The sequence below is a fragment of the Lissotriton vulgaris genome, chromosome 9, assembly GCF_964263255.1.
Source record: "Lissotriton vulgaris chromosome 9, aLisVul1.2, whole genome shotgun sequence".
In the NCBI taxonomy this organism is placed as follows: domain Eukaryota; kingdom Metazoa; phylum Chordata; class Amphibia; order Caudata; family Salamandridae; genus Lissotriton; species Lissotriton vulgaris.
This window is the reverse complement of record NC_141697.1, coordinates 650185492-650212695: the sequence shown is the minus strand read 5'-3', so window position 1 is coordinate 650212695 and position 27204 is coordinate 650185492. Positions and strand designations below refer to the sequence as shown.

The 27204-nt window shown below is 45.5% G+C and overlaps 1 protein-coding gene across 1 annotated transcript in view; it reads left to right on the top strand.

The window, feature by feature from the left end:
* Window positions 1–27204, top strand: part of LOC147692040 (solute carrier family 35 member F3-like) — a 155866-nt gene that overhangs the window by 96483 nt on the left and 32179 nt on the right. The gene's annotated exons all lie outside the window — the stretch shown is intronic.

Sequence of the window (27204 nt, the reverse complement as noted above, 5' to 3'; positions counted from 1 at the left end):
ATTAAGACCGGACATAAGCCTGATGATACAACAGCACCTGATTTGTTGGCAGAACAAACCTTTAGACGAAATTCTGAGGTATGCGAGGTACTGTAGCGATGAGATAGATTCGAAAGCGAAGAAACTCAAGGAAAAATTAATGCTGGTACAAATGCAAGCAGCTGGAAAGGGTGGACAGCGGCAACAGGGAACAGGAGCGCAAGCAAAGAAACAGAATAATCAGAGCAGAGATGAGGAAGAAAGACCGAGACCGAGAATGGATATCGCGACACTGAAAAAGACAACGAGGTGTCATCAGTGTAACGAGGTGGGACATTGGAGACGCGAGTGTCCTTACAATGTTGAGACAGGGGAATTAGAACAAGAGGAGGAAGAGGTACAGAATAACGTGGTTAAGGGAGCCGCAGCCCCGAAGGGAAAGTTTATCAAAGGGGGGACTCAGACTCCTCGAGCCCCGTTTCCTCAACCGCCTCGCATCACAAACGGAGGGAAAACCTATAGACAAATGCCATTGTTTGTAGGAGGAGAGGAATGCTATTACGTTGATCCTCTTACAGGGCAACGAGTAAATAGGGAGGAAGATTGTACTCTAGGAGCAGCCCTGGAAGTAGATCAGAGAGGACCATACGTAGAGGCTGAAGTAGCTGGATGTCCTACAACCTTTTTGGTAGATACGGGTGCTACTCGATCCACGTTGAGATCAGCGGTAGTCCCAGGTTTGCCAATATCGGGAGAGACGATTCAGGTGGTAGGAGTCGCAAACAAGAGGATGACGAATCCTCTGACCGAACCAGTGTCAGTAAAAATAGGGAATTACAGTGACGAACATCAGTTTGTGATCTGTGATTCTAGCCCTGTGTGTTTGCTAGGAAGAGATCTATTGTGTAAACTGAATTGCACAATACATTGTACACCTGAAGGAGTAGAAGTGCAGACCAATGATGAGGATGCCGATTTTAAGGTTGTAAACTCGCAGGAGTGCGTGGAACTATATCCTACCTTGACAGTGGAGGAGCTTCCACAGGATTTGAGGGAGAAAGTGTCAGCTGAGGTGTGGGATTTTACTGGAGAAGAAATAGGACTGATCAAAGGAGTAGAACCAGTAAAGATCTTGGTAAGACCCAATGCTGAGTATCCAAGAACTCCACAATACAAGTTGACACCGGAAACGATTGCAGGAATAAAGCCTGTGATCGAATCCATGATTAAACAGGGAATACTGAAGGAGATCGTGGGAAGTCCATGTAACTCCCCGATCATGGGTTTGCAGAAGCCTAGTGGAAAATACCGAATAGTGCAGGATCTTCGGAAGATTAATAACATTGTTGTCTCATGTTGTCCAGTGGTACCGAATCCATCAGTGATATTATTTCAGATACCGTTCCAAGCTGAATGGTTTACCGTGATAGATTTATGCAGGCTTTCTTTTCGATACCTTTAGATGAAGAGAGCCAGTATCTTTTCGCTTTTAAGCTGGAAGATCGCGTCTTAACATGGTGTCGTATCCCTCAGGGGTATACAGAAAGCCCATCGATCTTTAACCAGCTATTAAAAAGAAATCTTGAAAGTCTAGTACTGCCCAAGAATTCGGTTCTAGTCCAGTACATAGACGACCTCCTAGTTGCGTCAGAAACTGAGGAAGCTTGCAGAGAAGACACCATAACCTTGTTAAATCACTTGGCCGAGAACGGATACAAGGTGTCTCCAAGTAAATTGCATTATTGTATGACTGAGGTGCAATACTTGGGCCATAGGATTGAAAAGGGAAAGCGGAAGGTGTCTCCAGACAGAATAGAGGCGATCATGAAAATGAATGCGCCTACAACACAAAGAGAAGTCAGGATGTTTCTAGGCATGGTCGGTTATTGTCGGCAGTGGATAGCCAACTTCTCACTGAAGGCAAAACCTTTATTACAACTGACGCATAAAGGAGTAAGTGATCCGGTACCATGGGACAAAGATTGTTTGATGGCGTTTTTGCAGCTGAGGGAGGACTTATGTCGTGCCCCGGCTTTAGGAATGCCTGATTACACAAAACCATTTTTGCTTTACTGCTGCGAAAGAGAGGGATGCGCGTTAGCGGTTTTAGCTCAGATCCACGGAGATGCGCGCAGGCCAGTGGCGTATTTCTCGGCTACATTAGATCCAGTAGCCGCAGCGTTGCCCGGATGTCTCAAATCCGTAGCTGCAACGGGTGTCAGCATTGAACGTTCTGAAAGCGTAGTTATGGGACATCAGTTAGTTGTGTATGTACCTCATTCTGTAGAATTGTTAATGACCAGGACTAAGACTCAGCATCTGACAAATAGCAGGCTCACACGCTACGAGCAAGTCATACTGGCTGCCGAGAATGTGACCCTAAAAAGATGCTCCGTCTTGAATCCTGCAACTTTGATGCCACTTCCAAACGAGATTGATGACGAAGTTTGTACAGATCATGACTGCCTTGATGTGACTGAACTATGCACCAAACCGAGACCCGATATTGTGGATGAGCCATTGACTGACCCCGATGAAATTTTCTTTGTTGATGGTTCATGTGTAAGAGACAATGTTGGTCAGCTGAGAGCAGCTTATGCAGTTTGCACAATTACGAGAGTAATAGAAGCCGCTTGCCTGGAAGGAGTACACTCCGCTCAGGTAGCCGAAATTGTTGCTTTGACTCGTGCTTGCTTAGCGGGCGACAAACTTCGAGTCACCATTTACACCGATAGCCAGTATGGTTTCGGGGTAGTTCACGATTACGGGCAGTTATGGTCTCAAAGAGGTTACATGACCTCCTCGGGTTCTCCCATTAGGAATGGAGAATTCGTGAGACTTTTGTTAGAGGCATTGCAAGGCCCAACAGCTATAGCAGTGGTCAAATGCGCAGCGCATACAAAAAACGTAGATTTTGTATCACTAGGTAACCGCTATGCTGATGAAGTAGCGCGTTACTGCGCAGAACAGGGATATTCTCACACTGATGTAAAAGTGGGGGGAATCCAGGAAAGAACTGAATTGACTATGTTGTTGGATACTGTAGATACGTGGGATGAATTAAGAAGTGTTCAGGAAAATGCACCAGATGATGAGAAAAAGAGTTGGGAAACAGCGGGTTGTTCCAGAAGCGAGATGAATTTCTGGATCTCCGCCGATGGGAGAGCAGTTTTACCAAATGAACTTGTTAGTCCAATGGCAAGGAAATTGCATGGATCAGCACACATAGGAAGAGATGCTATGGTGAGAGTATTCAGACAAACGTGGTTTAATCCCAAATTTAGAGTAGCGGCAGAAGCAGTGTGTCAGAGATGTACGATCTGTCAGCAACTAAACGTGGGCAAGAGAACACCAGTTACATTGAGTCACATTGGGAGGTCTGGGGGGCCTTTCAATAGAATGCAGCTTGATTTTATAGAAATGCCTCCGTGCAACAGACTCAGATACGTTTTAGTGATTGTCTGCATATTTTCTAGATGGGTTGAGGCTTACCCTACACGTAGGTGCGATACACTTACAGTAGCAAAACTGTTACTTAGAGAGTTGATACCGAGGTTTGGGGTGCCATCCTCTTTGGAATCGGACAGAGGAACTCATTTTAACAGCGAAATAGTGAAGATGCTATGTTCAGCTTTGGGTATCGATCAGAAACTTCATTGCAGCTATCGACCAGAAGCTTCAGGGATTGTAGAGCAAATCAACAGCACGATGAAGTCCAGACTTGCCAAAGTTTGTTCAGCAACATCCCTGAGTTGGCCAGACGCACTTCCAGTGGTTCTTATGAGCATGCGTAGCACACCGGATAGAAAAACAGGTCTCTCTCCTCATGAAGTGCTAATGGGGAGAGCTATGAGATTGCCATCGGTTCCGACTGCAGCTTTAGTGAACATCACAGACGATTTGATCTTGGACTACTGTAAGGGACTATCTGATGCCGTTAATTCTGTGTCCCTCCAGGTCCAGGCTGCAGAGGTTCCATCAGCACAAGATTTGTGCCATGACCTGAGTCCGGGGGACTGGGTCCTGGTGAAGAAGCATGTCAGGAAGAACTGCTTAGACGTGCGCTGGAGAGGACCGTTTCAAGTCATACTAGTGACGAATACTGCAGTAAAGTTTGGAGGTCTGCCAAACTGGATACACGCCTCACACACCCGAAGAGTGCCAACACCTCTAGAAGAAACAGCTCCTCTCTCGGATGAGAATCCAGCGGAAAGCGGAGAAGCCATAGAGGGGGAAAGCCAAGCTGTGGAGGTGAGCGAAGAGGCTGAGATTGAGACGGAACAGGTCGACGAAGGTCAGGACATCAGTGAGACCGAAGTCGCCTCAGGAGAAGAAAGTAATTGGGAGTCCGACACAGATATTGATCAAACTGAGAGGGACCAAGAGACTGGTCCAAGAACAAGGAGCAGGAGGACAAAGAGAGACGAAGCCAGTTGGCCGGAGAGAAGGAAAAGGCCAAGCTCGGAAGAAAAGCAAGAAAGAACTCTTGTTCCGATTGCAGAAGAATCAGACCAGGAGGAGGAAACTACAGACTCAGGAACTGAAAGTCCAAGGAGATCGAGAAGGGTACGTGTGCCCTGCAGAAGGTACGCCACCCCAGAGTGGACTTATCTAGCAGATGTCTTGGGGACAGAAATCTGGGAGAGTGAAGAAAGTGAAAGTGATCGATCACGATCCATTTGTGGCAGTGGAGATATGGATGTTGACGCCTGGACTCGAGACTGAGGGATTACTGACTTTCACACTTCCCATACCCCCATATTTGAGTCAAATTCAAGATCTAGTGCTAAATAGATTACAATTTCCAACTTTTGGCCAGCAAATGCCAGAAGAAGAAGAAAAAGTTATTCGTTTTGAATTATTAGAAATTGTTGTGGAAGCTGCAGGTGCGAGAATAATTGTTGATGCATAAGAGACTTTTGTATATAAGCTATAAAGAAGAAGATAACCTAGCACCGAGTGGAAAGAAGAATAAAATTAGGGATTACATTTAGTGGACGGAGAAGGGTTAGGGTTGTCTGTTGCTAAAAGAGAAAAGACATTGTTGCGAAAAAGAGACTTTGTTGATAAAAAGCACTTTACAGACTGAGAAAGCAAATAAAGCAAACCAAGACTGGGAAGAAAACTTTTTCGCAAAAGAAGGAGCTACGCTGTTTTGATAACATGGAGAACGGCAACCCAAACCGAAAAGCTAGATGTATAATAGGTACACTAATAGCAGTAGTAATTTTTCTCATAATTACGGTAGTGACCATATCATACATAATAGGACATGAAAGTGATAAAGAAACAGCAAATGTACAGCCTGTAACGACTTTGAGACCTGCTCTCATGGGAAAAAAGGAGGAGAGCAATGTTATACGTGAAAAGGCGTTATTGGCAGATGAAGCTCGTAGATTACATGTAGACGAGTCACAGGGAAACTTTAGGTCAAACGCATATGCTAAATTGTTATATGAATATATCGATGCAATGGAGGCCAAAGATTGCTATGTTTGTATGCAATTGCCGGCTTCTGTAGACGAAGGCATTAGATATCATCATCTCCCATTGACTTATGGGATAACATGTAGTTTACTGCTCAGTATATTTTATGGTAGGGAAGGATTTGAGTACTACTTTTCAAATTATGATTCGGTACTGCCTGAAGTTCCGAATTATAAGCAAATGAATAAGTGGGACTATTACAAAAAGGAGGATAGACTAGCCAAATTCTTTCTTCCTTGGGATACATTAGATACATCATACGCACGCAGAAATAATCTAACTTGCAAGGTGTCAGAGGTTGAGAAAAGGTTCATAGGACAAGTAGATGATAGATACAGAAGGCAGAAGATTCTAAAAATGTCAGGACAATGGAAGACGGATTGGACCGAAGAAGAGAAAGCACATAAAAAGAAGGGTAGCAATGGTCCAATAGCATTGGATAGAACGCAGAAAGGGAAGTTATGTTTAACTCGAAGCAAAACGTATTACGAGAGTGTATTTGTAGGTGAAGTGAATTGTGAACATGCTTTTAGATTGGAGTACTATACGAAAGATTTTATGAAAGAGATGCAAGTTATTCCGAATGTATATTTTGTATGTGGGAGAAATGCCTATGTAAAACTACCTGACAATTGGTATGGTTCGTGTTACTTGGCAATTGTCTTCCCCAAAATATATCATGCAAAAGATGTAGCGATAATAGAAGGAAAGGCTTCGAGGAGAGCGAAAAGGGAAGTAGGAGATGCAGAAGTAGTAGGAGATGTATTTGGAGCAATGTTTCCTATGTTAGGTTTAATACTTAACGATGTTAAGATCAGGAGACTGGCTACAGTTGTGGATAGATTATCTGCAAGTACTGCAAGGTCATTAATGTTGGTAGAAGGTGAGATGCAGTCGATTAGAGCAATGGTTCTTCAGAACCGACTTGCTTTAGATGTACTGCAAGCAAAAGAAGGCGGAGTTTGTAAGGCTTTGAAGGTCCAGGAATGTTGTACTTATATTCCTGATAATTCAAAACCACTTGAGAAAGTCATACGAAACATTACACAGATTCATCAAGAGATCGAAGATTTATCAAAAATAAATGTTTGGGAAAAAGTTGGTCATGGAGTAGGAAAGGTTGGGAGTTGGTTTTCCAACCTTGGGAAAAGCATAGTATGGTACATAATAAAGCCTGTATTGATAGTATTAATTTGTATAATCACATTGTTAGGTTTAGTAAAATTATATAAATGGTATAGGTCGAACCGGTTACAACGAACAATGAGAGAGCAAGAAAGGAGATTAGCTGCTTTACAAGATCAACAGTACAAAAGTTTAAGAGCTCTCGAAACGATGAAAAGAGGGAATATTGTAACTAGTCCTGTTTAGAGATATTATTCAAATTGCATTTAGTGATGACTCCTAGAAGTCATCAAAGGGGGGACTGAGAGAGCGCAAATTTGAATAAAAATTATGTATAGGCCATATTTACAAGCACATTGTATAACGTAGGAATGAAACGTATATCGTAATGTGAAGTGACACTTATAGCACATAGATAACCGATATAATCCAAAGTAATATAGGAAATGTAACTGTATTCACTTTAGAACCTGTATTAGATTTAGAAGGCCCGTATATGTAGAGGGCTGATGTAGAAATGTGTAGAAATGCTTACGAAATGTAGAACGTGCAAGGTAGAATTCATGTACGTGTGTAACCTTTAAATGGAGAAGCAGCGAGAAATGAAACGTGAAGAAATGTGTAGAACATGTATAAAACGATATAGAGAATGAGAATATAAAGTTATGCTTTACGTAGTTTATATTCTATGTACAATGTATTCACATATATGTAACTAACTTTTGCTAAATACGAAAATGTATGTTAAAGGTTATACAGTGAAGAAGGCTTTTGTAGGAATGTTAGAAAGGTTTAGGTCATTTGTGATTTTAACCTGACTGACCAAGGGTTAGCAGGAGCACAGTCCAATGTGTATAATTTAGTGGACTCACAGGAGTAGTGAATAGCTTGATGTGGACGTGAGAGCCAAGAAGTCTAGCACTTGTTAGATTTAAGGTGACAACGCTGGACAAGGTTTATGGCCTGAACGTGATAGGAAGCACTTAGAATTTGAAACTTGTTTTTGAATGACCATTCACAGGACCTAGAAGGGTCAAGAATAGCAGTTGTAAGTTAAAGTCTTGTTTAAGTTCATATGACTTTTGATCTGAAAGTGTCAGTTGAAGTCGCCAATAAGAAGATGAAGATGACATCTAAAGAAGAAAGGTCAACTTAACGGACGGCGAAAGAGATGAAGCAATGGAAGAAGCTGGAAGCTGACATCATCGGGGAAAGTCCGTGGTGGGCGTCAAGGGGCGTTCCACCCACACTGTGATTGTGTATTTTAGGGACAGCACCCCGGGGATAAGTTAGCGAAGGCGAGGGCGAACAGCTCAGAGCAGAAGTCATCATAGAGAGCAAGAGCGTAGATGACTTGAGCAGATGCGCTGAGAGAGATCAGAGCGCAAGAGAGCAGTAGGCCGAGGACCCTTAAGAACAGCGGATGGGTAGGCAGAGAGGGTACTGCTTCTTAAACTTGAGTTACCTTTAGAGGCTAAGAGAGTTTGAACTTCTTTGGGAGTCAAACTGCTGACACCTTTTTAGGTTAGGAACTTGCGAAGTAGGGATGTCACATAGCATAGAGTAGGGTCAGAGATAACGTGATACTTTTTTTTCTTTCTGTAGATGACGCCAAGGAACCACTTCACATCGATGCTTTAAATTGCTGATATTGGAATTGATTTTGTATTCTTTTGTATACTTTGATCCCGAGAGGATTGGAATTGCATCCAACTTTGATTTTTATATAAAACTTTCAAACTTTATCAGTTGTAAGTGGTTCTTCCGAGTGGCGTCAGTTAATGGGGTTTGTCTAACCTATGCGGGGGTTGTCTTTTACTCAATGACAGATACTAGCGGTCCAAAATAGATGAATGAGATAAGTTATTAAATTGATCATAAATTGATATCAAAATCTCATTCCCCGCATTATCAAGCCCATTATCGCCGCTTTAGTGGCAGTTTCCTGCCGATAAAAGCGGCGATAATGTATCGCCCTTTCTTGATAATATGGCCCTTAGATCTTTCGTTCCTAGAAGAGCTTACAAGGAACTCTACAGTGGGATTTTAAAAAAAAGTAATTATTTTAGTGTGGTAAGGTACCCTTTCAACAAGAAATGTGATTGGCAACAAAAGCCTCCCAGGCTATACTTCGAGTTCTTTGCAAAAATTGCACTTAAACAGGATCTACTATCTTTACCTACAAAAGGTGGCTAATGACCTTGAGCTGAGGCCCTTGATCTGCACTTGAAAAAAATCCCTTCTTACTGAGAACACTTCCGGGTTGAAGGCACACGCGGTTGCTTCTCCTTGTCGTTCCTCTTAACATGCTCGATGTCCGTGAGAAAAGGAACACTTCTCTCAGGCGCTGGAGATTTTCAAAGACTTTTGTTTAGTCGGAGCACTGCCCCTCTTAAAATCACAGAATCCTTCCTGCCAGGAAAAGGACACGATTTGGCGTTGTTTAGGAATTTAAGTAAGTTGTTTAAAGTCACTCTGTAAGCTCTTAAGATCTTAATCATAACAACAACTTTTATATTTGCTGGGTGGATATTGGATAAAAATCATATTGTTCACGCTCCAATAAATTCATCATTTTAATCGGATTATTACATGCAGTTCTTAGCTTCTAAACTACAGCCCATCGTGTTTCGCTCACTTTTGGAGCTTTGCTCTGATTGTAAAAGATTGCAGTACATTGAGTCCTCATTTAGAAAATTACTGATGTGATTGCAAAAAACGAGCTGAAGGCAACTGCCTTATCGTCTGCTGGACCTTTCCTCTCTGTTCTGAAAAGAGATGATAGGGATGCAGACTAGCCTAACAGTCTACTGACGAAGCAAAATCCTAAACCTACTTAAAATAACAAGCACTGGCATTGCCAATAGGTCTCGCAGTAGGAAAGTTGGAGCTATTGGTTTTGTAAATGACAAAGCCCTTTATGTTTTTAAAATGAAAACAAAAATAAAAGTCATTTTTATTTGCAATTGTAATAGCTCAAACTCTCGTGAATGCGAGACCTATTGCATTGCAAATGCTTGTCTGTATGGGGATTGCTGAGAAATGTACACCGTACGCTGGTTTAGATGTAAAAGAACACACGTGCACCTCCACAGTGGAGCATCTATCCCCAAAGCCAAGATGTATTGTTATGAACGACCTGGCACTTAAACTGTATAAATCTACAAAAGGTGCTTTAAAAAACACCTAAAGAAATATTAGTGCCTGCATCGTTCATGCACCAAACAGAGGCCTTGAACTAAAGAAGGGTCACCAATACAATGAGGCAGCTGAGCGGCGTATACAGCCCAGTGTAACTAGACACCCCCAGAGGCGGCGGTGATCGGTTGGGGCACTCAAAGGCATTCTCCTTGGGGAAGTTCTTACAGCGTCAATCACCCGGCTGTGAAGACAGCGCAGCTCGGGTAGAATGAGGGAATAAAGGCGCGCGTCTCGGCTCAGAGTGTGACCGGCCGAGGTTCAGGGAGTGTGTGGCGCGTGAGTCACCGGCAGGTCAGGTCGTGCACGCGGGAGGAGGCAGAAGGCTCACGAGGGTACTGTGGGGACTTCATTTCACCGTAGTGTTTTAGCATCCACGGCCCCTGGTGTGCACATTTGGTGCTGGCAGATAGCGCCCACATGACCGCCCACTTACTTCAAGGAACTCAACTCCTGGGAGAGATATTAGTCAGTGAACGAGGGTGGCAATAGAACTGAAACCTAGATGGCGGAGATAGGACTTCTAGATCAGCATGAGGGGAGAATTTAGTCTGACGTGAACGGAATGCGAGTAAAGGTGAAGACATGGGAAATTTCGGCGAGATAGAAGGGGATTAAACATAACGGAAGAATTGGGTTTAGATGAGTGACCGGGGGTGGGATGGAAGTAGACAAAGAAAAGGATAGAAAAGCACAAGGGAGAGCAAACGATGTGAAAAGAGATGAGGGGGAGCCACAGCAGATGGAAGTGAAGGGACTACAGGAAGAGGAATGGAAGTAAACAGATGGTTGGAGACGGGCTACGGGGGATGAATTGAGATTGGCAAAAAGACAAAAACGTAAAATAGACTCTGAGGATGGGGAAAAACTGGAGGCAGAGATTCTGACTGAAAGGACACCTATGTGGAAAGACGCCATGGAGTCATAACAGTGAAAATAGAAAGAACGCGATGGAGGCGTGACAAGACGGTGTTGGGGGGAAAAGAGGCTTTTAAGCGCTGGAACTGGAAGTCTAAGAGGCAGGAAAGCGATGAATCGGCGAATACCCATCGTGGGTCTAATGCGTTAGAGCAGAGATATGAGCAGGAGCCGGGAGGTGTCAAGAGGTGCAGCCAAGCGGGGTGAGAAATGGAGGCGCCAGGACAAATGGAGGAGGAAGGAAGAGGGCAAAGGGCAAGACAGACTCAAACAAGAAGGACTGGGCGAGAAGGGAGGGGGGATGCCAGCAGGGAGAGAGGAGGAAAGGTGGGAGGGAACACGGCCTGGGGGAAGCTGGCTGTGGAGGGGGAGGAGAAATGCAAGTAAGGCTGTGCACGGGGAGAGAGAGGGGAGGTGCTGGAGTTGGGGAACAGATGGCCGTAAAAGTTTATGGCCCAAAAGCGCGTGCCTGTATAAATATAGCCAATAGGTCTCGCTTTTTGGACCCTATAAGTATTTAGTTATGCAGCAGAATATCCTTGGTGCAACAACACCAACTGTTGCATGGCTAAACACTTATAAGGTCCCAAATGCTTGACCTATTGGCTATGCCAATGCTTGTTAATCTTGTTAACTATCCACTCTCAAGCTGCGTGGCACCACATCCAGGTTTGAATCTTTCAGTCTCTTTGCTCTGTTGCGTTTGTACACAATCTAGCGAGTTCTAAGTAGCCACCTCCCTCTCCTCTTTAAAACTTCACTCATAGTGCACCTCACTTTAATAAAATGGATGGAATGCTGCTTATTGAGGGCGACCCCCACACAAAGAGAGCCCTGGCACAAAACAAGGAAAAAATACATTGTATAAGTGTGCTACACAAAAGAAGGGAAGGGAGGAACGGAAGAAGGTAGATAGATGTGATAGGAAGACTTAGAGAAGAAGGAAGAAAGAAATAGGGGACGAAGAGAAAGAAACACAAGCCAAAGAAATAGGAGTAGGAAACAAAAAAGAATGAAATAAACAGAAAAATAAAGAAACAGATGGAGGAGGAAAAAGGAAGAAGAAAAAAAGGAGAGGTGAAAAGGGAGGGAAAGGTGGAAAGGCAAGAAGATGGAAGTGTGAGAAATAGAGAGAACGCTGATGTCGTACAAGTTCTTGAGACACCCTCTCCTCAGCACCTTTCTGGTAAACTCTGTCGGAGGAATGAGGAAGCGAGCGGCGTGCTGAGTGCTGCACTCGAAGCATGCAGGGTAACAGTATGAGGAGCAGAACTGAGGAGAGACAGACAGGCAGGCACAGATGAGAGACAGACAGGCACAGAAGAGAGACAGGCACAGAGGAGCGGCAGCACGGTGAGAGGAGAAACGATAGGGGGGGACAGCAGTGGAAAGGAGACATAGGGGCCGAGGATAGACAGACAGGAGTGACAGATACAGTGGGGGAGAGATGGGGCAGAACGAGAAGCACACATGAGAAAGAGGCACAGAGGAGAATAGATAAGGGGGTGAGCCACAGAAGAGGGCAGCAGAGAGGCAGCCGAAGCCGAGAGTAAGATGGAGAACAGACGGACACAAAAAGGAATAAATAACAAGCATAGCTAGAGAGCAGCGGAGTGATCGAGGATAGACAGCCACAGAAGAGGGCAGCAGAGAGGCAGCCGAAGCCGAGAGTAACATGGAGAACAGACGGACACGAAAAGGAATAAATAACAAGCATAGCTAGAGAGAAGCGGAGTGATCGAGGATAGACAGCCACAGAAGAGGGCAGCAGAGAGGCATCCGAAGCCGAGAGTAACATGGAGAACAGACGGACACGAAAAGGAATAAATAACAAGCATAGCTAGAGAGCAGCGGAGTGATCGAGGATAGACAGACAGGAGTGACAGATACAGTGGGGGAGAGATGGGGCAGAACGAGAAGCACACATGAGAAAGAGGCACAGAGGAGAATAGATAAGGGGGTGAGCCACAGAAGAGGGCAGCAAAGAGGCAGCCGAAGCCGAGAGTAACATGGAGAACAGACAGACACGAGGAGAAACGATAGGGGGGGACAGCAGTGGAGAGGAGACACAGGGGCCGAGGATAGACAGACAGGAGTGACAGATACAGTGGGGGAGAGATGGGGCAGAACGAGAAGCACACATGAGAAAGAGGCACAGAGGAGACTAGATAAGGGGGTGAGGCACAGAAGAGGGCAGCAGAGAGGCAGCCGAAGCCGAGAGTAACATGGAGAACAGACGGACACGAAAAGGAATAAATAACAAGCATAGCTAGAGAGCAGCAGAGTGATCGAGGATAGACAGCCACAGAAGAGGGCAGCAGAGAGGCAGCCGAAGCCGAGAGTAACATGGAGAACAGACGGACACGAAAAGGAATAAATAACAAGCATAGCTAGAGAGCAGCGGAGTGATCAAGGATAGACAGACAGGAGTGACAGATACAGTGGGGGAGAGATGGGGCAGAACGAGAAGCACACATGAGAAAGAGGCACAGAGGAGAATAGATAAGGGGGTGAGCCACACAAGAGGGCAGCAGAGAGGCAGCCGAAGCCGAGAGTAACATGGAGAACAGACGGACACGAAAAGGAATAAATAACAAGCATAGCTAGAGAGCAGCAGAGTGATCGAGGATAGACAGGCACAGAAGAGGGCAGGAGAGAGGCAGCCGAAGCCGAGAGTAACATGGAGAACAGACGGACACGAAAAGGAATAAATAACAAGCATAGCTAGAGAGCAGCGGAGTGATCGAGGATAGACAGCCACAGAAGAGGGCAGCAGAGAGGCAGCCGAAGCCGAGAGTAACATGGAGAACAGACGGACACGAAAAGGATTAAATAACAAGCATAGCTAGAGAGCAGTGGAGTGATCGAGGATAGACAGCCACAGAAGAGGGCAGCAGAGAGGCAGCCGAAGCCGAGAGTAACATGGAGAACAGACGGACACGAAAAGGAATAAATAACAAGCATAGCTAGAGAGCAGCGGAGTGATCGAGGATAGACAGACAGGAGTGACAGATACAGTGGGGGAGAGATGGGGCAGAACGAGAAGCACACATGAGAAAGAGGCACAGAGGAGAATAGATAAGGGGGTGAGCCACAGAAGAGGGCAGCAGAGAGGCAGCCAAAGCCAAGAGTAACATGGAGAACAGACGGACACGAAAAGGAATAAATAACAAGCATAGCTAGAGAGCAGCGGAGTGATCGAGGATAGACACCCACAGAAGAGGGCAGCAGAGAGGCAGCCGAAGCCGAGAGTAACATGGAGAACAGACGGACACGAAAAGGAATAAATAACAAGATTGGCTAGAGAGCAGCGGAGTGATCGAGGATAGACAGCCACAGAAGAGGGCAGCAGAGAGGCAGCCGAAGCCGAGAGTAACATGGAGAACAGACGGACACGAAAAGGAATAAATAACAAGCATAGCTAGAGAGCAGCAGAGTGATCGAAGATAGACAGACAGGAGTAAACAAGCGATGCGCAATGCTGGGGAGGGGGAGGGGGAGGGGGAGGGCCATTAGCCTGTAAGAACTCGCGGCAAGATCAAAGGAAGGGTGGGAGGGACATTGGGGAACAGATGGCTGTGAAAGTTTATGGCCCAAAAGCGCGTGCCTGTGGCCACGTGAACTCGAAGAAAACCGCACGAAAAAACCCGTGGTTTCACGAGTATTTTAAGCACTTGAATTCTCGCCATTTCCCGTTCCTTCGGAATGGAAAAGTCGAGACCTAAAAAATATATATATTGACTAAGAGTACAAAAAATACACGCTAGGAGACTCACGCCCAGAAGATAGAGCGTGCCCATTTTCTACTTGTTCTGCACCAGGCGTGACTGGGTGACTCAAGGATCTGGACCAGGATATCCTGGATAGGCAACAAAGAATTGATTTTGGGATATTTGCCACCACCAAGACACATCGGTGAGAATTTGTGGTGGGTCAAAATGTCTGCAAAAATCACAACAGTGAGGTCCACCACAGCTCAATTTTCGAGGACAGTAAATCAGACTATCAATTCAATTCTTTCTTTATTCGTCCTTCCCAAGACAGGTCATAAAAGATACACCATTTTAAAAACATCATGTAAAATCATACAAGTCTCAACAATACAAAACTCATACTGTCATTAGTGTTGTCATAAATCCCTCAGCTTCCAGATCCACCTGGAGCTGCCTTGGGGTGAAAACAAAACATACATTGACTAATTATATACATCAGAAAAACATAACAATAATAAACAATACAATACTGTGAATCATAAAATCAAATTGTGGCAGAGATTTATTCTTTTCGACTCGCGTTTCGGCGTAGAGGAGACGCCTTCTTCAGGAAGCCACGTATTAAAATCTATTTAAACAAAATTATACAGAAAGACCAATATTAAAATTTTTATATTAGTGACTATAACACAGCAATTTTTATTTACTCATTTATTTATATAAAACAGTAAATGCTTTCCATTCATGTTATACTTAAATAAGTATATCTATGTACATAACTATAATGATAGTCTGACCTATCTAAGTTGGACTACACTCAAATAGCAAATCTCTGTCCATAATGGCGGACAGATACCTGCCAAGATACTCAGAAATGCTAAGCATTTATAATTAGTCAATGTATGTTTTGTTTTTAATCCTTAGGTGAGGACTTTTTAAATTAACTTTTTATAAAAATAAAACAATTCATTCTGATTTTTTACTCTTCATTTTTTATTGGTTGTCATTGGATTAAGAAAATGTACATAAATGTTGTCTGACTTAAAGTTTGGTTTTCTATACACTATTATATATTGAAGATTGCCTAGGAGTGATAAAACATTGATGAAATTTTCCCTGTCCTAGGAATCAACTTATGAGTGGTTCAGGGGGTCCTTGCTATTTCCACAATAGCTGCCTTGGGGTGATTCACTGATTCTGAAAGACTTGATTTTCAAGGGATGCCTGAAACGCTGTTATTGAAAGGGTGAAACATTGTCCATTTTACTCTCCCTCAGAATCACATGGGCTGCCAGGATCTCTATTTTGTGATCACTGCATCTGCTGAGGTACTCGGGACTATTGATATCAAGGTGCCATGAGTGTTTCTCGATGAATACAAAGGGCCTCATTATGAGTTTAGTGGTGCGGGAGCGGGACCACCTCTCTTCCACACTGCCAAACCCATGTTTGAAACATCCGCCAGATTAGGAGTTTTCTGCTGTCTGGCAGGCGGTTCTTTGGGTTCCAACGGCACTGTCTATGAAATAGTCACTGCAATGAGAACGCAAAATCAGGGCTTGCAAAGAATGGACTTCTGCAGTCCATGTTGTGCAGGTACTGGGGTGCATGCACACAAAGGGCACATGTTGTGCTCCCCTGTGTGTATCCACATGGCACGGAGGCCCCCTTTGTTTCCTCACCGCAGCACTTTTCATGGTGGTCACGCCACTATAAAAACTGTTGTGGTGAGGAAGCTCGTAATATGCTTGGCAGGGCCGCAGTGGCCCCACTAAGCATATTGCGGCCTCAAGACCACCACACCGTCAACAGGGATCTATGATCCCTGCAGGTTGCGGTGGTCCCAGGGTGGCCTTACTGCCCTGGTTATAATAGGCAGTCGGGAAATCACCACCGCCGTGCCCTGCGAGTCTGGTGGTCCGTGACCACCAGACTTGTAATAAGCCCCAAAGACGTGTCCCCATTGTGGGCATTGTATTAGTCTCCACTGAGTGTGACTCTAGTGTAATCACTTAGCTCCTTGGATATAACAGGCAAAAGTCAATGTCCTTTTTCAGTCATTCGACATGAGACACTGGGTGATCTTACCTTCCATCAGCTGATATATGCAGGTTAAGACACCCTTTCATGTAGTCTGACCTAGGTCTTTATAAGGTCATTGTGTGCCAGCTCACCAGTTCTCAATGCTAATGATTTGTCAGCTGTCATCTGCCGCTGCCTTTGCACCTGCTGAGCAATGCATAAGGTGTTTTGGGACGGCTCCATCGATTATCATGCATAAGTACACCTATGTTTCAGCGAACCTCTTCTGATTCCCACTCGGCAACAGGAACAGGGCATCATGAGAGGTAGTCCAGATTGTTGGCCATTCCTAGTCAGTGTTCCTTCAGAATTGATAATCAGGGGATTGCAACCCTCGTTTTTTGATACAGGGTGTGGGGTGAGGAGCTTAAAGATAGGTGTTAGAGGCCTGTAATTGTCCTCACCTGAAATAGGTATCCATCAAAGTAGACATGAACATGAAAACAGTACCATTAAATGGTTTTTGCTTCTCTGTCAATGTGGGGATAGCGCTGCTGTGTGACCGTTATCACGAGAGTGGCATACGCTTTAGAAAAGTAGTTCCTTTGAGAGTTTGTGGAGGAAGACTGCCCCTAGCCCAGATGGCCTGGCATCCACTATGGGCACAGGTTTCTATGTAGTGCCAAAGAGGATCTTGAAAGTGTTATTGCCTCACAAGCACCTTTATTGTCAACCTCCATCACCCAATCGGTTCTCTCTTTGAGTTTCCGAAGTGATTCTGTGACCTTTGCCATGTTAAGTGTAATCATCCACCATGACTGATCGTCCCCAGGAATCCATACACCTATGATACCCTCTGAGGAGGGCGGACAGTCTCGATGTCTGCTGTCTGCATACTCTTGTGGTCCACCTTAATGTCACATAACCTAAACCCCCCCCCCCCCCAATATCCCTGCTTCTTTCCAGGAACTTGCACATGTCACAATAGACCAAAAGGCCACAGTCGCCCAGCCTTTGGAGTGCGACCTTCAATCTTTCCCTTTCATCCTTCTGAGAGTGATAAAATGCGTACCATCGAGTAGGGTAACCATAAACATCTATTATTCAGCACAAAGATAACCTTTGTGGTGAAGATGTGCTTTACAAATACACATATTACGTTATGACATGTCATGGCATGTTATGTTCTGTTATTATACCTGTCTCTCAATGAGAAGATGATCACTGACATTAATGGCGGCAGTCACCTCAACAAGCAGCTCTCGATTGACTTTTTGGAATACCTCAGAAGATGAGGAGACCCCAACGCTCATTCTCTTCTACCTCATCAGCTTCAGGGGTGTGGGAAAAGTTTTGCCCCATCATGACGTCGGTTTTCAAAAGCACTTGACGCTATTAAGTTCTGGCCATATATCATCCATTGCTAGTGTGCTCTGTCTCGCTTTTGTGTGGTCTTGTTAGGCAGAGTCAAATCCACAAACATGTGGATCTAGCCAGGCTGTTTGGTCTTGCGGGTGACTGTAGTGAGTGCAACGCATTCAGGTAACCCTTGCAATTTCTCAAAAATGTCTGTTTCTTTGGCACTGCTTCTACCTGCATTGTACATGAAGCAGGAAGCCGCGGAAACAAGTTTCCTATGTTGAAGGAATTGAATAAAGTTTTAGGGCCTCATTTACAAGCTGTGCGCCCACATAGATACTCTTGGTCATAATCACCTACTAAGTATCTCATCACTTTTTTAACATTGTCCAGTAGCTTGCAAATAAAGTTTTTTTCATACAAGTCATACCAGGACAATTTTTAACATTTTTTCTGCACTTATCACTTACAATAACCAGCTCCACTGTAGTTCAGGTGTCGCAGCACACCCTGATGACATTCGGTCATCAGGGTGGACCCCAATGATGAAGCATGTCACCACTAGGCTGGTGAGTGAGGGTTTTTTTACAAAAGGAAAAATTTTCCTTTTCTCAATGATACATCCCATTCAGAATCTATGATTCTCCGTGGTGATACTCCCCTTTCTGTTACATAGAGAACTCATTTACAAGCCCCTGTGTGCCGCCAAAAAGTCAATTTTATTGGCGTTCAGGTGGAGCACAGTGCTGTGCCATTTCTACAAGGCCACATAAAGCCTCCCTGCGTGGCTTTTCAAGGTCTTGTAGATATGGTGTGAAGCAACGCAGCGCAAGTCACTTCGTTGCCTCACACCGCGATGGAGAGGTGTGCTATGGGTGTTACGGTGGGTGTTCCCACGTAATACCCTTGGCATTTGACACATCCCCTAATTTTAATTTACAATGTTCTGTAAACCTGGGAATACGTCAAAAGCCTACGCCTGCCCAGGGGAGGCGTAAAGAGGAGAAATAACTTTATGACTCCTTGTGTTTTCCTCTTTTAGAAGGAGGAAATCGCCTCAGTTGGTTGTTTTGGTGCAGAAAGGTGTCCCTCCCTTCCTGCACAAAGATAATCATTCCCACAACGAAGACACTCTTACGCCATTGGTGCAATGGTGCCTGCTTTGGTGCATGGCAGCCAATTGTGCACCAGCACTGGGTAAGAGGACAAGAATGCACAGTATCTCATGGCATTCCTGCCATTTTCTTTTGGCGTAGGGCAGCGCAGTAAGAAGGCTTGCTGCACTACCCTACGCCAAAAGATTTTAAATGAGGATTCAGTCTTTTTTTTCTCACAGCTGAACTAATTGATTAAGAATGTATCTCTGTATATATTTTTCCAGAATAACAGCTGTTATAAGTGACATAAAAAGTTACACGCTGAAAGCATTCACCACCAATACACAACATATCTAAAGAAAAATAAAACACTGGCCAAACAAATGTAGGAGACCCTGTTTTCACAGACTCACTCTCTCCCCCCCTCTCTCTCTCCCTCTCTCTTTTTCTCTCTCCCTCTCCCACTCAACTCCTTGGGCCTTGCCTAAGTCCCACTCAAAGATTGAGAAGACGTCAGCCCACCGGGCTGTTGTGTTCTGCAGGGTCTCTCTGGGTCAGGCTGAAACTCTGGAATCCAAGAAGTACCACATTTCAGCCCTCTAGAGTTGAACCTCAACACCTATGGTGACGGTCATGTGGGGCACTGCAGCTGGCTGGGGCATCTCAGCCACATTGCTCCTTCCATGAAAAGTACTTGGATTCCGCGTGATATTGACTTGTGGCACAGAGATGGATGAATGTAGCCTGCTCCGCTTGAAGACAAGTGGACACTTCATCAGGATCACTCCTGGTAGGGTACTCCCTTGTGGATCTTCCATCACGCGTAGTGTCTTGCCGACCGTTCCCAACTAGGGATGCTCCCCTTCACCACCTTGCACCCTCATGAGAATCTTGACTCCGAGTCCTTGAGCAGGGCGACTCCAACTACTGGGTCGTGCTTCTGTACTTCCCATCTGACTCTCCATATGTTTGTCCCCCTGCATAGGAGGTTCTCCTCAACACTGTAAAGGTAGTCAAGTAAACAATGCAACACCACAGGTTGTAGAGTGCACTGAAAATAACTGAGCCACTGACCACCATAGGTTTTGGTCTTTTGTAATCCCCAGTAAGTAGGCAGAAAAGGACTAGTGTGGTCCTTTGCTTGTTGACCCTTTATCTTGCTTGGCAGACTGATGCAAAGATTCACATACCCAGGGATGGATAAGACACCACCCTTGCGCCGCCGACATCTACTCTCTCTTCAGTGCTTCCAAGGTCAGACGGCTCGACTGCTCCATGCACAGGGAAACATACACAATTGTTAACCTGGAAATGATTAATTCTGGTTCCACAATTACATCCACTTTGAGGTTCAGAATGTCCTTGGTAGATGGCTGGTGCTCTAGCCGGTTTCTGAACGACTCAAGGGCTTTAGTGGGCTATACATTGGATGACTACTTCAGCCACGGGGTCTTCGATCATCCTTGAAGCGGATGATATCCAGAAATCCTGATTAATCATTTGCCTGGGCTCATTCGCTTCTTCTCTAGTTGTGGCTTCAAGACCTCTCTGCTACTTGCACCAGATTCATTGAGATTAGGCACCTGAACAGAAAGTACCCATCTTCTCTATGCATGAAAAAGAAGAGTACTTCTTTGTTCTTTTTCTGCTTGTTTTCAATCTGAAATATTCAGCTTGTCTGCCCCTGGGAACCAGCTGTGCTGTCTAGCAGACTGACATCCCTGCCCTGAGATAGTGGCTGTCTACAGGCAATCGGAAGAGTTTCTGTTCTCTGTGGGCCATATTAGCAAGACTCAGTGATAATCATCGCTGAACACGCTTGGCGTGTTTTGTACTAATGCCGGCTATCGCAGGAAATTATCGCCAGGCTAGCGATGTATCAACAACGTTTAGCGCTTTGGCGATAATATTTCCTGCGATAGCCGGCGACATGGGGCAACATCGCTGGAAAACTATCGATAATCCAGCAAAATTGGAGATGAGCTTGCTGATAGGACCCTGTGGCCTCAACCCAAGAATCTACCTCTAATAGTACACATAGTGTAGGCAAGAAAATACCAGACATTAGGATACAGCATTAAGGGGCATTAGCGCAACTATTATCGGCGCTTCGCGGCTCTGGGGCATCCTTGTAAATATTGCGATGCTGTGTCAGTGATGTTTTATATGGATTCTATGTGAGGAACGTCTATTCTGCATCTAATTAGTGATGTGAGGCGAGGCGTTCAGAAAATTAACAGCTAACATGCGCTAATGCATGTTGACGCCGCCTTGATGATTGTGCGATATAAGATTCGCCGCTTTTTCGGCGCTATGTGCCGAAAAAGTATCAATATGTTTCTTGATGATGTGCCCCTGTGATCTTTCGGTCTTCAGCTAAGAGATTTCTCCCACATGTTATCGCAGTTCAGCGCCTATTTAGAAGGGCCTGAGTGAGATCGCAAACCAGCCCTGGCGTCCAACTGGCCTCTGGGGGAGGGCTGGTAGGTACGCTGCAGTGCTTTTGTTTCAAGGGGCCGATTTTGCAACACTGCTGCAAAAACGGCTCCAGCAACAGAAACGCCCCCCACCGATACAAAACCGGTCCCTACCCTTCCAGCCCACAGTGGAAATGCCCGGTGTCCGCTATGGCCAGCCTGGCCCTGCTATTTAGTGAGTCCTTTTTAGGTCTCGACTGGCGTACACTGCGCAGCAGTGTCGCGCAGCTCGAGAAATTTTGTTTTCCAATACTGGGGTTGAACCCGCCTCTCCCTTCCATTGGCTAGCTCCATAAATGGAGGCTAGCCATTGGAAGAGAGATGTGGCAATCATTCTGGGAGCAGATTCGTGGGCGTTTCTGTGTTTTTTAAGCCCCGCCCCCTTTGTTTCGTCATTCAGAGGTGGGCCATTGTGGGTGTTTCCTTTTTTTTTTTTTCCAGGGCTGTTTTTTCGTCGGTCTGTGCCAGCTCCGCCGCTCGCTCGCAGCCTCCTCCCTGTGCTCCCACGGGTGCTTCTTATTACTAAAAATGTTGTAATTTCTGACATTGATCCGTTTCCATGCACTTTATTTGCTCGGGTTTACTCGCGAGAAAGTATCATACATTTTGGTTCTTGAATGTCACTCATCATAAGTAGACTGCATGCATGGAAATGTCACACGTAAGCAATCTGAAAACTTGGCAACTAAGCAAAATAGACTAAAACGATGTTTCTTAATGTGTGGGTTGAGAGACTTGGTTGTAATGTACTTCTCATACGGGAAATAGTCACTCGTGACAAATAGTCCACTGTATGTAGAATTATTTTTGGGCCGATAACAATGACGTAGAACCAGGCAAAAAAAAGTGTTATTCGAGTTTAAACTTGAGAGTAAGTCGGTGAGGTCAGCGCTGTATTTGAACGCATACTGCGATAAATTGGACCACTAGAACCGTTCGAAGATGGCGCTCGCTGCTCTGCTTCTCTATGAACGCCGGTAAAAGGACCCATTTCAAGAGGGACGTTTCTCAGACGAACGGACGCAAAGTAGATCTGCTGATTGGTATATGGCTGGCTTTCCTGATGCATGGCGATCTATTTTTCGTCACAATTCTTGGAGTTCAACGTGACGTTTCTTCCAATTGGTGGAATCGGCTTGTGAAACGAACACGGACGGTTTCGGTTGGCGGAGCTGCGCCCGGGTAGACTACAGCTAGTATCTGCTGCAGGGAAGCATTTGTGGCAAATTGCCCGCCGTGGCGGCACAGAAACCGGAAGCTAGCAGGTCAAGACCGGAAATATGGTTAACAATGGGCTCCTGGGGTGCTAAAAGTGGCCGGTGAGGACGTAAAAAAGTTGGATTGTGGACCTTTTATGGTGCAAGTGCCTTTAGAGAATGATCTCTCAGCAGTTCGTACACGAGTCAGTCAGCGCAGGACGAGAATATCGGGTCCCTTCATGGAAAAGGGAATAAGCTACCTTCCAAAGCGAGAGGGAGTGGTGGTTAACGGAGGCACCAGAAGGAGTTCACACGCGCTGAGCGCAGTATGTGGCGTAGGTTGTAGTCCAATTGAGTAACTCCTGCACCTAAGGGGCGGGCGAGCGGTTAATACGGGCGCGTACTGAAGGGACTCGAGCATATCTGGCAAGTAGACCCATGTCCTGTCTGACACGTTTCACAGTATTGGCTTTTTGCTCCTCTGCATACTGGCACACCAGACAGTGGTTTATAGTGCTACGAGTGAGTCCCAGAAAAAACATAATGTGGAATACGAACAGAGCTGCGAAATTCTCTAGGTTCATGCATGGGTTGCCTTCATTACACGAACTTTAACACTTTTATAACATTGCATGTTTAAAGCATGCCTTACGTGTAATCCGGAGTACGTAAATATGTATGTCAAGTGCATGTCCCACTATACACTGTCACACACATGGCTACTACGCCTTGTATATAATGCTGCAACATTATTCCCGTATTTAAATTTCATTATTTGTGTATATACCTTTAGTCACGTTTGTAAAAACACACACTAAGGGGTCGATTAGGATCGCGGACGGACTTGCGTCCGTCCACGACCCCAGAGCAGGAGGGAACCTCCGCATGGCATGCGGAGTTCCCTCCTGTGCAATTAGGATGTGACCGCCACCCTGGCGGTCACATCCTCTATTTTTAACATTGCGGCGGGTGCAGCTTCAAGCTGCACCCGCGGCAATGTTAAAAATGCACGCATTGTATTTGCATGCAGAAAGAGGCAGGCACCGCGCGGTGCCTGCCGCTTTCTGCATGCAAATGCAGGGGGGTACCATAGGTACCCCCCATGTGCACCCCCCACCCCCCCTTCACCTAGGGGGCCCGCAACGGGCCCCCGCAGTGAAGTTCCGTATGCTTTTCCACGGCGGAAAACCCGCCGCGGAAAAGCATAACTCACTGGCCATCCTAATATGGTGGACGGTGTCTGGAAGACACCGTCACCATATTAGAGCTTTTCCGCCGCGGTTGTAATCCGACCGCGGCGGAAAAGCTGCGGACGGAAACCAGGACCCACCAGCCATCCTAATGTGGCGGTGGGTCTTTGGTCAGTCCGCTGCGGCTTTTCCGCATCCTCGGGGCCGGCGGTGGCTTCCGCCGGCCCCGAGGATGCGGGAAAACCGCAATCGTAATGACCCCCTAAGAGTGGTTACTACACACAAACTCACACACAAATATAGGCAGTTGTGGGTTACTCTAGGTATAACATGCAGCATGTCTTTACAAAAGTATCTGTTTGCGATATTTCATGAAAGTGCACATTATATATCTGATATATGTATGTGATATCAAGCTACTACCTGCACAAACTCATATAGCTATATAAAATATAAAAAATATTGCAAGAACGAGTAAGCACATGAACATGTGCATGTTTCGAATGCATGTCTGTTGAGAGGTGGCGGTAGTAGGATAGATAGTGTGTCTGTGGCTGTGTGTGTGTATGTGACTGTGTGTGTGTGGCTCTGTGTGTGGCTCTGTAGGTATGTATGTGTGTGGGACTCTGTGTGGGTTTGTGTGTTTGTGTGTGGAATTTGCGAGAGATTAAGCTATTGGCATTGTAAATGACAATGGCATTTATTTATCTGTTTTCAAAAGCAACACATAAATAAAAATGTTGTCATTTACAATGCCAATAGCTCTAACTTTTTTAAAGGCGAGACCGTTGCATTGTAAATGCTTGTTGTCACTGGTCTTCGGGTTCTATTGGTAGGTGCTATGGAATGATGCAACAGCGCCTGGAAGTAGGATAATATAAGACAGTTTACAGGGTGGCTCCTCCATTTGAGCAGAGGAGAGTTGCCCTACTAAGAAAAGCAACAGGCCAGAACTGAAAAATAAAGCGGTAATTACGTTTATTTATTACCTTTTTATTTTTTAGCATCCGACCTGTCCTGAACTGAGTGACAGAACAGGGCGGGGCCAGTGATAACGTGCCGAGTGGCTCCAGCAGGGAGCTGAGCTCTTTAAATTGTGCATGTCTCTTTGGCTTGAGACAGACAACCAGATTTGCGCATTTTAAACTTCTCTAACCCCGGTGTCGTAGACAGCTGGGTTAGACAAACAACAGCTGGTTTAGAGAAAGCGCAGGCCTACAGTTCTCTTAGGAGTGCAGAATGAGGCTGCTCCCTCCAATCCTGACACTGCTCTCATGCTAGTGAAAGCAGCAACAGGATTGCTTAGTGGAGTTTGCTGTTGGGTCCTGCGTTGGAGGCTGCCAGAAGACCGAAGGAGGGTGTTGCATCGCGGAGGATGGTACGTTTTTTGTCACCCGCCCCAACACCATTCGTACATGGTAGCCGCCACTGGTAAGGGATGGTATGAAGACATTGGTTGTGTAGGATGGTTTAACAGCTCTCATTCTGTGGAATGGTGAAAGGTGTTGGTTCTATGAGATGGTGTAAGATGAACCTGTGTGCGATTGTTCAAAAGCCCTTTTTGTGTAAGTACAAGTGATGGATCTATGGAATAGACCAAGAGTTCTGGGTTCATTAAAAGCTATTATAATGCTGGGTCTGTGGAAATGATTAAGAGTGCCAAGCCTGCAGAATATGTGGTCACTTTTTTGGCTTGAAACCAATGCGTATGATTTTTAATCTCTGCTTCCTTCCTCTACCAAAATGTGTGAGCCCATGCATAGGTATTATATTATATTGGCATTTGAGTAGGGCTTTCCTACCCCATGGGATGCCAAAAGTACCTCTGGATTGTTAGACAAGCCGCTAATCTGTAGGTATCATTTCAATAGCCCTCCTGGGTTCATGCATTACTTTGATTTACACCAAATTCCTGGATGCCCTTCCACAGCATGGTAACAAGCCTGTTGGTCGTAGTTTGGGCTTGATGGGAACAGTTTAGGTGCAGGTTGTTATTCTCGGTAGAGCTGTAGGGGGCATAAACATGGACTGTTGTGGAGAGTGTGAGAAGAGACACAGCCACACATATAACTGCTAACAGTGCCCAAGGGGCAGTTTATCTAATCGGCCATTTCTCTGTGTACTGCAGTCTTTGGAGGTTGGTTTCAGAAGGCTCAGGCCTCTGTCACTCTCTCCAGTTACCACGCTTGATTGCAGCAAACACAGCTTGGTATACAGAGAGATAGAGGGAAAGAGAGAAAGAGAGCGAGAGAGAGAGAGGTGAATTAAAGGGGAAGGAAAAGGAGAGAGAAAATATTTATAGCTTAACAGAAAGCTAGGGAGGGAAGGGAAAGGAAGCCTCCCTCCCCGGCCACCTACGTCTGATCCAGGACCAACTCACATTCAGGAAACACCTCAAGACCTGGCTTTTTGAGCAGTAGCGGCACTTCCTTCCCCCTCCCCCCTCCCCCCACCCAGCGCCTTGAGACCCTCACGGGCGAGTAGCGCGCTTTACAAGTGTATTGATTGATTGATTGATTGGTGGGGTTAGTTTGAAATTTTCTGTTAGCGCTGCTTTTGGATTACAGTCTGGCACGACTACTTAACACGTTTGTGTCGCTAGTGTTATAAATAGCAGTAGCAGCTGGTGACCTTGGTGTGGCAGTGGCATAGCTAAGGGGGGAGGGGGGTGGCGGAAAGTGAGCAAGTCATGTCTGTCGACTACCACCATCCTCCGTAGAACAAGTCGGCTATCGGCTGCCAAACCCCCCTAGGAACAAGCTGTCCATTGGCCACTGACCCCCTGGAACAAGTCATCCGTCAGCCACCAACCCCCGCTCTGACCTGCACCAGGCAACAAACTTAGGGACCTCACTGGATGGCAGTAGGTCTAGCCACACCACTGTGGTGTGGTCCTTAACATGGTGGGTTCTTGACTTAACAGTGTTAAGTAAAGAACCCACCATTATCAGACTAGTAGCACGCTACACCATGGTTGGTAGAATGTTGTGTTCGCGTGAACCTATGTTGGAAACATTCTGGTGATGTACACAAATGTCCAGAGAAGGCTCTTAGCTTGTTTTGGGACACCGCACAAAAGTGTGATGTGAAAGGAGATTTGAAAGACAGGCAAATACATTATAATTGTAATTAGCTGGATTGTAAAATGTACTATGCAGATCCCAGGTTCGGCTTCATTATTTCTCTTATGCCAGAAGTGGCAAACAAATTATGACTAGATTTGAGGTGGTAAGGGGTAGTTGGAATGTTACCCCTAAGAAGTTCCTCCAGGGACCCAAGGCAAGAGTTCTTGGTTGAACAAAGCAGGCAAGGACTACCCCCCCCCCCCCCCCCGCCAAACCAAATGTGATTTCTGGAGTGTCCAAAGATTGCACCAACTAACAACCGTGCCACCGATTCCTTTCTAGTAAAAGTTAAGGATATGTAAGATTACCAGTTTG